The sequence below is a fragment of the Mustela lutreola genome, chromosome X (genome assembly GCF_030435805.1).
Source record: "Mustela lutreola isolate mMusLut2 chromosome X, mMusLut2.pri, whole genome shotgun sequence".
NCBI classification, from domain to species: Eukaryota; Metazoa; Chordata; class Mammalia; order Carnivora; family Mustelidae; genus Mustela; species Mustela lutreola.
Window position 1 is genome coordinate 53,798,548 of NC_081308.1, and position 13,545 is coordinate 53,812,092.

The following is a 13,545-nucleotide window of genomic DNA, read 5'->3' on the forward strand; positions in this document are numbered from 1 at the left end:
TGGTTCAGAGTCTTAAGAAAGTCCAGTGAACTATCTTAAAGGTTTTCATGGCTTTTTATTCACGGTTGCAAAAATTGCTGTTGGAGTTCTCACTATTAAGCCCACATTTCTGGCAGAAAGATAGAGGTAAAAGAGAATGATATCTTGTAAGACTGATACTTTGTCATATGGTTACAATGTAACTAGAAAAGAGACAATAAAATATTTGATGTTGTTTTAAGTTTCCTGTTGTCAGTCCCTCAGTGCTTTCTGATATTAAAGGAAAAAGTAGATGGATATTGACCTGGCAACTATCAACACCTGTCAGTCTCTCTTGGATAACCAATATCTCTATAATCTCTTCTTCCCAGTAAAAAAAAATATATATATTCATAACCCACACTGTGCCATCTCAAGTTACTGCACCAAGATAAAATTACAATGATTTTCAGTCATTCCAAATGGACAGAATACCCTTCCTTATGATATCATGTCTTATAAGATGGATATTGCTACCAATATACCCAGATGTGACTGTGGAAGATACAGGAAAAAAATAATAATCTTTATACATTCCTTGGGTTGACCCTGTTTACACAGATGCATTACTATTAGAAAAGGTTGGTTTGGGACATTGGAATGAATTTACTTAATGGGTCTGTATGTAATTGGGTTGGAGGAAATTTTTAATTTCTACAAAAATTATTAGAATTCTACCTTATTCTCTTTTGTTAATTTTCACATGTTAACAAAGCCAACGTTTTTGTCTAGCAGACAAGATCTTAAATCCTAACAAAACTCAATTTTTTCCTTTTTTTTAAAGTTTGAGAGCCTCATGTTCTCTCATGCTGCTTTAAATACAACTCAAAAAAAGGGAGCTAAATGGGGCAGTAAGACCAGACTTTTTATTTTATTTTATTTATCTTATTTTTAATTAAAAAGTTAAAGATTGTATTTATTTATTTGAGAGAGAGAGAGAGCATGAGTGGGGCAGGGGGAGGTAGCTGCAGAGAGAGACTGAGAAGTATACTCCCTAATGAGCAGGAAGCCCAATATGGGGCTTGATCCCAGGATCCTGACTGAGATCATGACCAGAGACAAAGGCAGGTACATGTGCAAAATCCCTTTTTTCTGGGAAACAATACTTTACAAGAGATGTTTGAAAAAGTACTGGGGAATCAACTTTAATCGGAGATACAAAAATTTAATTGACTTTTGTAAAGCTACAGGGATCCAAATGATGGGAATCCCAGCCCGTTTAGGTTGTGGACCACAGAGTATTCTTCTCTGTAATATTTTATTTTCTTCCATGTCTACTAACTCCAGTCCAAGTTCACTGATCTCATTTTAGATAGTGCAAAACCTGGCAAAGAATACCAAACAAGTGCCCAATATTCTACATTTATTATATCATTTCTAACATATAGAAGTGTGTTATCAAGGCTGGTTCTGTGAATGAACATAGTTATGCTAAAGTGTGTTTTTTTCTCCAAGAAATTAAATGCATGATTATCACACAATTATAAAATACTTGTGTCAAGAATTTTTATTCAAAAATTAATAAGAGAAGCAGATATTAAAACTAGTTCACATGGTACTTTGGGATATAAGTAGAGTTGTGTAGCAGAAGTGCTCTGGGCCCATAATTTGGGTTATAGAATTTATGTTTTCTAATGAAAAATCATTAACTTGCATTATTGTTAACAAGAATCTTGTGCATTACCATCAGTTTTCTATATTATAACCTGTTGCTCTACAGTTTGTAAATAACTTTGTCAATAGCAAGCTAATAAACGGTGTGACTCCAAAGGATTGAGATAATCTCCAGAGTTTCTGCTACATAATGCCCAGGACTCCATTGAAAGGACACCTAAGAATTAATTTTGCCCAAAAATTTGATCATTGTTTTCACTGTCCTTACCTATTTTCCAAACCTAGTCCTTTTGATCACCTTTCACTCTGTGGACAACCCTGTATCTGATTGACTTGTTAATTCTGGGAATGTTTTGCAGATTAATTTGCTTGCCAGAGGTGGTTCCTCTAATTGATGTCTAAGAACCCTAATTAGTTAAGAATACTTTTTTTTTTAACATTTTCATTGCTATTTGTTATTATTATTATTGCTAATATCTCTATTATAAATAATTCACGGGCGCCTGGGTGGCTCAGTGGTTAGGCCGCTGCCTTCGGCTCAGGTCATGATCTCAGGGTCCTGGGATCGAGTCCCGCATCGGGCTCTCTGCTCAGCAGGGAGCCTGCTTCCTCCTCTCTCTCTCTCTGCCTGCCTCTCTGCCTACTTGTGATTTCTCTCTGTCAAATAAATAAATAAATAAATCTTTAAAAAAAAAAAAAAAAAAAAAATAAATAAATAATTCACAAGGGCATCTATCTGACAAAAGACAAAGAGCTGGCTACTAGTAGAAAAAGTACATTTGACTCTGTCAGTGAAAATGGTAAAGGGATTTGAGAAAATAAGGCAAAGCACTGGAATCATGTGTTAAAACTTGAAATATTATAGACACATTTACTTAATTTCTAATACTGTTGTTGCTTATAATTAAATAAGATGTTTTCCATGAACCACGCATTACAGCAAATATGTTGTTTATACAGATTAAATTTTCATCAAAATGGATGCCTGGGTGGCTCAGTTGGTTAAGCAGCTGCCTTTGGCTCAGGTCATGATCCCAGCGTCCTGGGATTGAGTCCCGCATCGGGCTCCTTGCTCGGCCGGGAGCCTGCTTCTCCCTCTGCCTCTGCCTGCCATTCTGTCTGCCTGTGCTTGCGCTCTCGCCCACTCCCTCTGATAAATAATTTAAATCTTAAAATAAATAAATAAATAAATAAATAAATTCTCATAAAAAAATTGTAAGTGTATTTTATTGTAAGATCATGATCAGCATTTTGCAGATGAGAAAAATGAAATTTGGAAATGTCTCTTCAAATCCCTCATACAATATCTGGCCTAGATAGAAGGATATACTATCACAATTGAGGAAGATAATTGAGATTACTTAAAATGATAAACTTTATTGTTTAGGGTTTTTTAAAAGTTTGCCACAGATTCAGATTCTTTTAAAATATGTATCTATTTTGTGTACAGAGAATGAACTGAGAAGTAAAAAGAAAGTGATATATCAGTGCTACCAACTAATGGCTATACTATCATCACCTTATTTATGAACAATGAAACAGCGTGCAATATTTAAATCAATTTAAATAAATTCCTATTCATTTTATATATTTATAAATTTAAATAAATTCTTATTTATTTATTATTAAAGAAATTCCTCTAACAAACAGTATATGTTGAAGGTTCCTAGCAGAAAAGTGTTGTACTTCATGGAAGTAATCAGAAAATATGATCTAAAATTCTGCTTTCAAGGGCGCCTGGGTGGCTCAGTGGGTTAAAATTCTGCTTTCAAGAAGCTATAACAGTAAGTACTGAGCTTTAGCTATTATATGCTATGGATGAATAACTGAAATCTACATTTGAAACTAATGGTACACTATATGTTAACTAATTGAATTTTTAAAAGATAGTAGAAAAAATACCACTATTTCATAAAACAATATTCCCAACAGGCTCTTTTGCTTTAAAATACTCACTTTGTAATGAGGGTCATTACTTTTGTCTAGCCAATTCTTACATCACTGTTTATCCCTTCTCTGCTTTATTCCTTCCCAGTATCAATAAAGGCTCACTTGGGGTACCTGGAAGCCATGAGAAAGCTTGTAATAGATCTGGCTGGCTTTCACCAGCAATTTGACCACCATGTGCACAGGGAAGTCTATTGATAAAGGCTTTATTGCAATAAATTGCAAATACATGGATGATTTTTAATTCTCTTTCTTGAGGTCTTGTTTCATGATAATAAATTTAGGGTGGCTTATTGGAATGGATGTTATTAACATATTTTCATAGTTCTAAGTACATAGAATTGTAAAATAGATTAATGAATGTGGCATTACTGACAACTGTCCTCATTTTGAAATCAAATTACAGTGTACTGAGCTGAGGAGGCAAAGCAGATTTGGGATTATGAGTGAACTAATTGAAAAAAGTCTTAGGGGTGTGATCAGACTATTGGGTAATTCAGTAGAAAAATGTCAACTGATTGAGATTCTGTGTTCCCTGATTTCAGAGAGAAGTTAAGATAAATAAGTAACACGAGGAGACTAGGAAGCCAAACATAAGTGAAAATTTTGTGCCAGGGTGTGTATACATCTGTTTATCTTCTTGCTTTACCATTAAGGTTGTTCCTAGAGGAGAGTTTAAATATGTGTTGGAGCTAATCTCTGTGGATTACACAAGAAACCACATCCTACAGCTCTCCCTGAAACACCCCTTATGATTTCAATGTAACTTGGTTTTTGCATTTTTAGAAATAACAAAATACTTTGCAAACTCCTCTACTTTATTATTTCTACAAGTTACCACCACAAGTGAGTCAGCTGGCTCCACATTTTAACACAGTGACAGTCACAGAGGAATGGAGGAATGAGTCGAGTTATCAATATATGTGCTTTTAAGAAGTATGACAGGGTAGCAGCTATTTCCAGGAACCAAAACATGGGTCAGCAGCTGTGCAGGAAAAGTGGTGGAATAAATGACTCATTTCAGAGTTCTATAACATATTAGTTCTATAATGTATCTTCAGCACCCAATTACCCGCTTTGATCTAAAGATAAGGATTTACAGTTAAGGTCCCATTTATGATTTGACTGGTAGGGTCTGAAGAATTTTTACTATTGTTTTGACTATTACTTGAAACCTATAGTAGTACTTGGGATATGTGTTGTGTAATCTGTGAACATGTGCTAATTTTAGATTAGATAATTCCTGTCTCAAACCCCTGTTAATTTGTTTGTTTTTGATTACTTGTTAGTGGTTTCAGTAAATGGATATATCTGAACAATAGCAAAGCCACTATTAAAATAAGTTATTATTATATAGAGCATGGAATTGCACATTCCTCCTTTGAATCCGACAGAGTTTCACCATATCCTTAACAATTTGGGGAAAACATGCTATTATTTTTCTTTATAAAATTTCTCCTGTTAGGCTGTGATGATTGTCATCAGCAGTAACTCCTCTGAAGGCTTTGTCAAAAGAGTTGAAAAAATTGGAAAGGTGTGAAGGTAGCTGTTTGCTGAATATAAAGAGAAGAGCATTGAAGTACAATTCACATTCTTACTTCTCTTTCTATGCTTTCAGATGTTTGACATTTGAAAATTTTGCTTCTAGAAGAGATGCCCTATATAATTCTTTTTTTTAAAATTTTTTATTTTTTATAAACATATATTTTTATCCCACGGGGTACATGTCTAGGAATCGCCAGGTTTACACACTTCAAAGAAACCCTAAGCCCAGCAGGAGAAGAGAAATCGTAATGATCAGAGCAGAAATCAATGAAATAGAAACCAAAAAAACAATAGAGCAAATCAACGAAACGAGGAGCTGGTTCTTTGAAAGAATTAATAAAGTTGATAAGCCCCTGGCCAGACTTATCAAAAAGAAAAGAGAAAGGACTCGAATAAATAAAATCATGAATGAAAGAGGATAGATCACAACTAACACCAAAGAAATACAAACTATTATAATAGCACACTATGAGCAACTCTATGCCAACAAATTTGACAAACTGGAAGAAATGGATGCATTCCTAGAAACATATAAACTACCACAACTGAACCAGGAAGAAATAGAAATCCTGAACTGACCCATAACCAGTACGGAGATTAAAACAGTCATTAAAAGTCTCCAAACAAACAAAAGCCCAGGGCCAGACGGCTTCCCAGGGGAATTCTACCAATCATTTAAAGAAGAAATAATTCCTATTCTCCTGAAACTGTTCCAAAAAATAGAAATGGAAGGAAAACTTCCAAACTCATTTTATGAGGCCAGCATCACCTTGATCACCAAACCAGACAAGGATCCCATCAAAAAAGAGAGCTATAGACCAATATCCTTGATGGACACAGATGCAAAAATTCTCACCAAAATACTAGCCAATCGGATTCAACAGTACATTAAAAGGATTATTCACCACGACCAAGTGGGATTTATTCCAGGGCTGCAAGTTTGGTTCAACATCCGCAAATCAGTCAATGTGATACAACACATCAATAAAAGAAAGAACCAGAACCATATGATACTCTCAATAGATGCTGAAAAAGCATTTGACAAAGTACAGCACCCCTTCCTGATCAAAACTCTTCAAAGTGTAGGGATAGAGGGCACATACCTCAATATCATCAAAGCCATCTACGAAAAACCCACTGCAAATATCATTCTCAATGGAGAAAAGGTGAAAGCTTTTCCACTAAGGTCAGGAACACACCAGGGATGTCCATTATCACCACTGCTATTCAACATAGTACTAGAAGTCCTAGCCTCAGCAATCAGACAACAAAAGGAAATTAAAGGCATTCAAATCAGCAAAGAAGAAGTCAAATTATCATTCTTTGCAGATGATATGATACTATATGTGGAAAACCCAAAAGACTCCACTCCAAAACTGCTAGAACTTGACAGGAATTCAGTAAAGTGTCAGGATATAAAATCAATGCAAAGAAATCAGTTGCATTTCTCTACACCAACAACAAGACAGAAGAAAGAGAAATTAAGAAGTCCATCCCATTTACAATTGCACCCCAAACCATAAGATACCTAGGAATAAACCTAACCAAAGAGGCTAAGAATCTATACTCAGAAAACTATAACGTACTCATGAAAGAAATTGAGGAAGACACAAAGAAATGGAAAAATGTTCCATGCTCCTGGATTGGAAGAATAAATATTTTGAAACTGTCTATGCTACCTAAAGCAAGCCCTATATAATTCTTACTTTAAGGAACAAGTTGCTTTTATAATTTTTAAATTATTCTACCATTCAAGTATTTTCATTTAAATTAAATTCAATATCATTTAAAAAATAATCAAAAGTGCAGCCAGTATTCAATTCCTGGGCTAAATAATTTTAGAAAGCTTTGTGTTATTGAACCTACAGAGTTTTTCTGTAGTTTTAACTCTTTCTTTCTGTGATTTTTCCCATTAGTCACGTAAGTGACTGCAATATAACAGACATTGAGGATAAAGAAGTACTGAATAGAACAAACCTTGGCCTCATGAAGTTGAGAATCTAGCAAGGGAGTCAAACAATTCAATCATTCAGAGACAATTTATTGAGTGCCTGGCCTAAGATGAGCACAACAAAACCCCAGCTCAGAGGAATCATTTTAATGGGAGAGATAGATAATAGGTAAGCCAACTTAAAAAAAATTGTACTGGTTTTTCTTTAATAGTGATGCATATTTGAACTAAATAAGCACATTTTAAAAAGAGCAGTGATTGAGAAGAAGAGGTTTTTTAACTGAGTGGTCCGAAAAGGACTCCCTTAAAAAGTCTGTTTTGAACAGATTTCTGAATAATATCAGCTATGAAGCTGTGTAAAGATCTCAGGGGTGGGTGATTTTTCCAGTCAAAAAACTGTAAAGGCTCCAAAGTCACAATACAGCTGTAAGTTTCTCTAATAAAGTAACTTCTGACAAAGGATGAGAAGAAATAACTAACCCAGGTTTGAAAGAAAAGGGACAGACTTTCTATGGAATTAATATTTAATTAAAGCTCTAAAGGACAAAAATACACTAGAGCAAAATCCTGGTGATGCTGATATACCTAATGAAAGATCATAAACAAGGTGTGGGTAGCAAAGAGTGTGTGGGAATGTTGGTAAGAACAGTGGGGAAGAGTCATCCCTGAACATGTTCTTAAATGAAGCAATTCTTGTGTTGTTTTAAAAGGTAAATTGGAGTTTGTCTAAGTGATTAGAGAAGGATGCCTCAGCTTATGGAACTTCGAAGCCATAAAGATGTGATAAACTACTGCAGATATTTTCATGTATATTTGTTGTTGCTTCTAGTACTGGTGATCTAAAAACTCCTACTTAAGACAACTAAAAATCCAGACAAAATAGCTCTTAAAGTTAAAAATATCAGAATGATTATAAAAATAAGTGAGGGATTACTGGGCCAATATACGAAATACAATGAGAGCCTAGAGATATATGCCCTGAAGCCATTTTAGCTATGAGAGCATTTGAAACTGCTAAAACACACTGAGCTGTGTTTTTAATAGACTCTTGATACTAGAGAAACAAAATTCAAAATCCAGCAACAATCAAGTTTGAGGACTTTGGTACAACCCAAATTTAAGTTGAGATCCCCAAAGCACAAGGAGAAGCAGAAATAAGACTATAGCCTGCCTTGCCTTCTGTGTAAACTGAGAAAGTCAGTCACTGAATTTGGAGTATGATTGTCTTGTAGAGTCTCAGATATAATAGAAAATCCTGCCAAGGAGGACCATACCATTATTATAGCTCTTAATTATCCCTACTCAATAAGAGTTTCAAATATAATGTCTTGAACATAGCAAAATGTAACAAAGCACGCAAAGAAAAACCATTAACAAGATTTGATAGACAAAATGGGATTAAGTATGATATTAAAATGATCAATAAAGATTGTAAAATGGCTTGATTACTCTGCTCAAAGAAATGAGAGGGGAAGCAAATTGAACAAAAAACTGAAACTAAAAATGATATTGAGAAAGATTTTATAAATGAACCAAATGGATACTCTAGAACTTTAAAGATATGACAGCTAATTTAAGATACCACAGGGGTGCCTGGGTGGCTCACTTAATTAAACCTCCAATTCTTTTCCTTTTATTTAACACCTTAATTTTATTTTATTTCTTTCATTTTGGCTCAGGTCATGATGTCAGGGTTGTGAAATAGAGCCCAGAGTTGGGCTCTGTGCTGAGCCTGGAGCCTGCTTAAGATTCTTTTCTCTTCTTTTTCTATCCCTCCCTGCACTCTTGCTCGCTCGCTCTCTCTTGCTTGCTAATAAATAAATAAATATATAAATATATAGATAATAGACAAAGCAAAATAAAAGCAGATTATGGAAATAAATATAAAGATTTTGAAATGAAAACAAGTTCAAAATAAAATAGAGAAGACCTACACAGCTAAAAGTTCATTCAAAAATCTACTATTAAAGAATTCAGTATGACACAATGTTAAGATATCAAAAGATTTGAGCATGTACTTTACAGAAAGGGTAATCCAAATGGCCACTCATATATAAAAACTGTTTATCTTTATTATGAATCTGGAATTAAATTAAAATTAAAATTAAATTAAAACCTAGAATGGCATACTATTACACACTTACCATATTGGGCAACAGTAAAAATGTCTTGCAAGAATGTGAAAGAATGACAGTGCCCATAATAAAAACATTTGAGGTAAGTTGTACAATATTTAGAAAACTTAACAATAAAAATAAAAAGAAATTGGTCCATTCCTAGAAACACAACATGGAACTAAATGAATATTTTCACCAGGATATGCAAACAGATGATTATAGTTATTTCATTCATAACAGCAGATCAGCAGTGGTATATTTGCACAATGTTACATTAAATAAGAGAGAATATTAACAACCTGGGAGGAGGGGCTAGGTTGTTATCATAAAGAGATCTTCTATGGTGCTGATTATGTTCTATTTCTCAAAATCTTTAAGTTAAAAAAGTTTTCCAGTTTATATCTAGATAGATAGAGAGATAGATAGATAGATGATAGATAGACAGATATCCCAGAAGCTGCAATGCTAGGCTAGGACCAGGCTTTAAAGGGCTTTTCTATACTCTACTAAATACTTTAAACCTTTCATTATATCATAGCTCAGTGTTCAAATCTCCATTGGTTTCCTCAGTTTCCTAATATTTCTCTTAAGGTGACCTGATCTAGACTTTTGATCACCTTTGTCTAAATATTTCTATTTTAACAAAGTCCTTTTTAACACTCAGAGACTGAAACTTAGAAAAATACTCTGTTATCTCACTAGAGTGGAAAATATATAGTTACCCATTAACTAATGATATCCATGTCTACATTAGATCCATGACATTTTTAATTCTTGGGAGCTTTTGGTTAAATGAATTTTTTAAGCTTCCTTTAAATGAAGCTTTAAGCCACCACCACATGAATAAAATTGAAGAACTAAATGAAAACAAGCCAAGTATTTACAGAGTAATAGAATGTGCAGTGGAAAGAGTACAATTCTGAAATCATAAAGCCTAAATTAGTGTGATGCATCTTTACTAGCCATGTAATCATAAACCAGTTATCTAAATTGTGTTTCCTCGGTTTTTTCACCCATGAAATGGTGATGATAATACTTATTATGCAGAGTTGTTGTGTGGCTGTAATGAAGCATGGAGCATGAGAGTCTCATATTCCATGCTAAAATGATAGCTATTTTTATACTTATAATAATTCTAATAATAGTAATTAAATTGTTCAAAATGATAATATTCATTTATATTGAGGCATTGTATTGACTATTCATAGACACATTTACCAAAATAAATTTCATTTTACTTTACCCCCCCTGAGGATATATATTTTCTAATTCAATATGAATCTCATTATGAATAATAATTATCATGATAAATATGCTGATTTTTCTTCTATTTATTTTTAGGGAAGTATCCTAAACTGTTGAACATAAAGAAACTTAAGCAAGTCTGTCTTATTCAAAATTTGCATGCTGCTTTCTTATGAAACTAGATTATAGAGTTGTATGAAATAAATTCATGCAGTTAAGATATTTATGTTTGGAAAACTGGGTGGTCAGTTTAGTATCTCAAAAGAAGATTTTAAATTTAAACCTTAAAAATGAGCTCTTTCAGCCTTATTTATAGACCATCCTTCATGCTTCATAAGTATTCCTTCATTGTAAACTAAGTAATAGATATTGTCACAGTGTATATAACTAAAATGGATTTTATATTCTATTATTTCAGAGTTAGTTGCAGTTTCTACTTCCTTACTTCCTTTTTTGAAAAATAGATTAATTCTACAAAAAGTTTTTTCCAGCTTTATTGAAAAATAATCGACATATTATAATTTGTAAATTTAAGAAATGATTTCTTATAACATTGCAAACTTTTAACATTGTGTAAATTTTGTACAATTTGATAAATTGGTATACATCTGTATTGCAATATAATCTACATAAAAATGTTAATACATCTACTATCTCATATAGTTGCCACTGTTTTTATGCATGTATCGTAAGGAATTTTAAGATCTACTCTCTTAGCAACTTTTATGTATATAGTACAGTAGAGATAAACTTCAGAGTTCTTGTGGGTTTTGTTCCAGACCACCTCAATAAAGAGATTATCTCAATAAACTAAGTCAAATTATTATTGTTTTTTTGGTTTCCCAGTGCATATAAAAAAATAAACACTATACTGTACTGTTCAAAAGCATTATGTCTTTAAAGAAAAACAATGTATATACCTTAAGTAAACTAGTTCTGAGTTTTTAGTGGGTCGTAATTACTGATCACAGATCACCATAACAAATACAATAATAATGAAAAAACTTGAAATATTGCAAGAATTACCAACATGTGACAGAGAGACACAAAATGAACAAATGTTGTTAGAAAAATGGAGGCAGCAGACCTTTTTTATACAAGAATCCTATAAAATTTCAACTTGTAAGAATGTGATATATGCAAAGTTTAATAAAGGGAAGCACAATAAAAAAGTATGTATATATTATTAACTATGATCATCATGCTGTACATTAGATCCCCAGAACTTTTTCATATTATAGTTGCAAGTTTGTACCCTTTGACCACCTTACTCCACCCCAGGTTCACCCCTTGTCAACTCAACTCTAAGTTTCTATTAGTTTGCCTTTTCTTCAGATTCTGTATGTAAGGGATATCATAATACATAAATTTAAAAAATATATAAAATCTTTGAAATATTTCACTTAGTATAATACCTTCAAGATCCATCCATGCTGTTGTAAATGGCAGTATTTCTTAATTTTTCATGGTTAAGTAGTAGTATTCCATAGTATATATTTACCATACTTATTTTATTCATTCATCCATTAATGGATACTGAAGCTATTTCCATCTCTTGCTTAGAGTTAATAATTTTATAATGAACATAAGAGTGCAGATATGTCTTCGAATAGTGACTCCGTTTCCTTTAGATATATACCTAGAAGTGGGATTACTGAATCATATGGTAATTTTACTTTTAATAATATGAATCATCTCCATACTGTTTTCCATACAAATTTATATCCCTATCACAGAGCATAAGTTCCCCATTTTCCCCAATATTTAACAAAATTTTTAGTTTTAATTTTTTGGTAGTATATATTCTAATAGGTAGTAATATCTTGCTGTGTTTTCCAGAAGTAAACAACAACAACAACAACATAATGACTTTGCCCTGAGTTTTTACATTGAGCACTTTTTAATGCTCCTGTTGGTCATTTATATAACTTTTTGAAAAAAAAAGTCTATTGAGATCCTTTTGCTATTTTTTAAATTATATATTTTTTTCTATTTGTATCTGTTGGTTATTAACCTCTTTTCAGATATAAGATTTGTAAGTATTTTCTTCCATTCTGTGGATTGTGTTTTTATTCTCTCTCTCTCTGTCTCTCTTTTTCGGCAATTCAGAAACTTTAGTTTGATGTAATACCATTTATTTATTTTTGGTTTTTTACTTGTGTTTTTGGTCTGGTATCCAAAAAACTATTGGCAAGACCAATGTCAAGGAGAATTTTTCCTATATTTTCCTTTAGGAAATTTAGTTTCATGCATCACATTTAAGTCTTTAATCTATTTCAAGTTAAGATTTATGAGTGATATAAGGCTCCAGTTTCATACTGTTTTATGTGACTATTCAGTTTTAAATATCATCTATTGAACAGACTATCCTTACCCATTACATATGTTGGCCCCTGTCAAATATTAGGTGACTGCATGAAAGGATTTATTTCTGGACTCTCAATTCTGTTCTACTTGTTTATTGGTCTGTTTTTATGCCAGTATACTTTATTGTTTTGAGCTTGAGGGCTTTGTAGTATAATTTCAAATCAAGAAGTGTAATTTCTCTTCTTCATTCTTTCTCAGAACTGCTTTGATTATTTGTTGTCTTTTATGGTCTCATATAAATTTTAGGATTCTTTACTTACTTCTGTCAAAAAATAATATTGGATTTTTTTTTAAAGATTTTTTATTTATTTATTTGACAGAGAGAGATGACAAGCAGGCAGAGAGGCAGGCAGAGAGAGAGGAGGAAGCAGGCTCCCTGCTGAGCAGAGAGCCTGATGCAGGGCACGATCCCAGGACCCTGGGATCATGACCTGAGCCGAAGGCAGCGGCTTAACCCACTGAGCCACCCAGGCGCCCCTAACTTTGGATTTTTGATAGGAATAGAATTTACAGATGGTTTCCGGTAGTATGGACATTTTAACAATGTTAATTCTTACCGTTCATAAATATGGGCTATCTTTCCATTTGTATCTCCTTCAATTTCTTTATCAATGTCATAGTTTATGGGGTACAGATCTTTCATCTTCTTAGTTAAAACTTTTCCTAAGTATTTTATTATTTTTGATGCTATTGTGAATTAGATTGTTTTTCATCATTAGAGTGTAAAAATGCTCCTGTCTT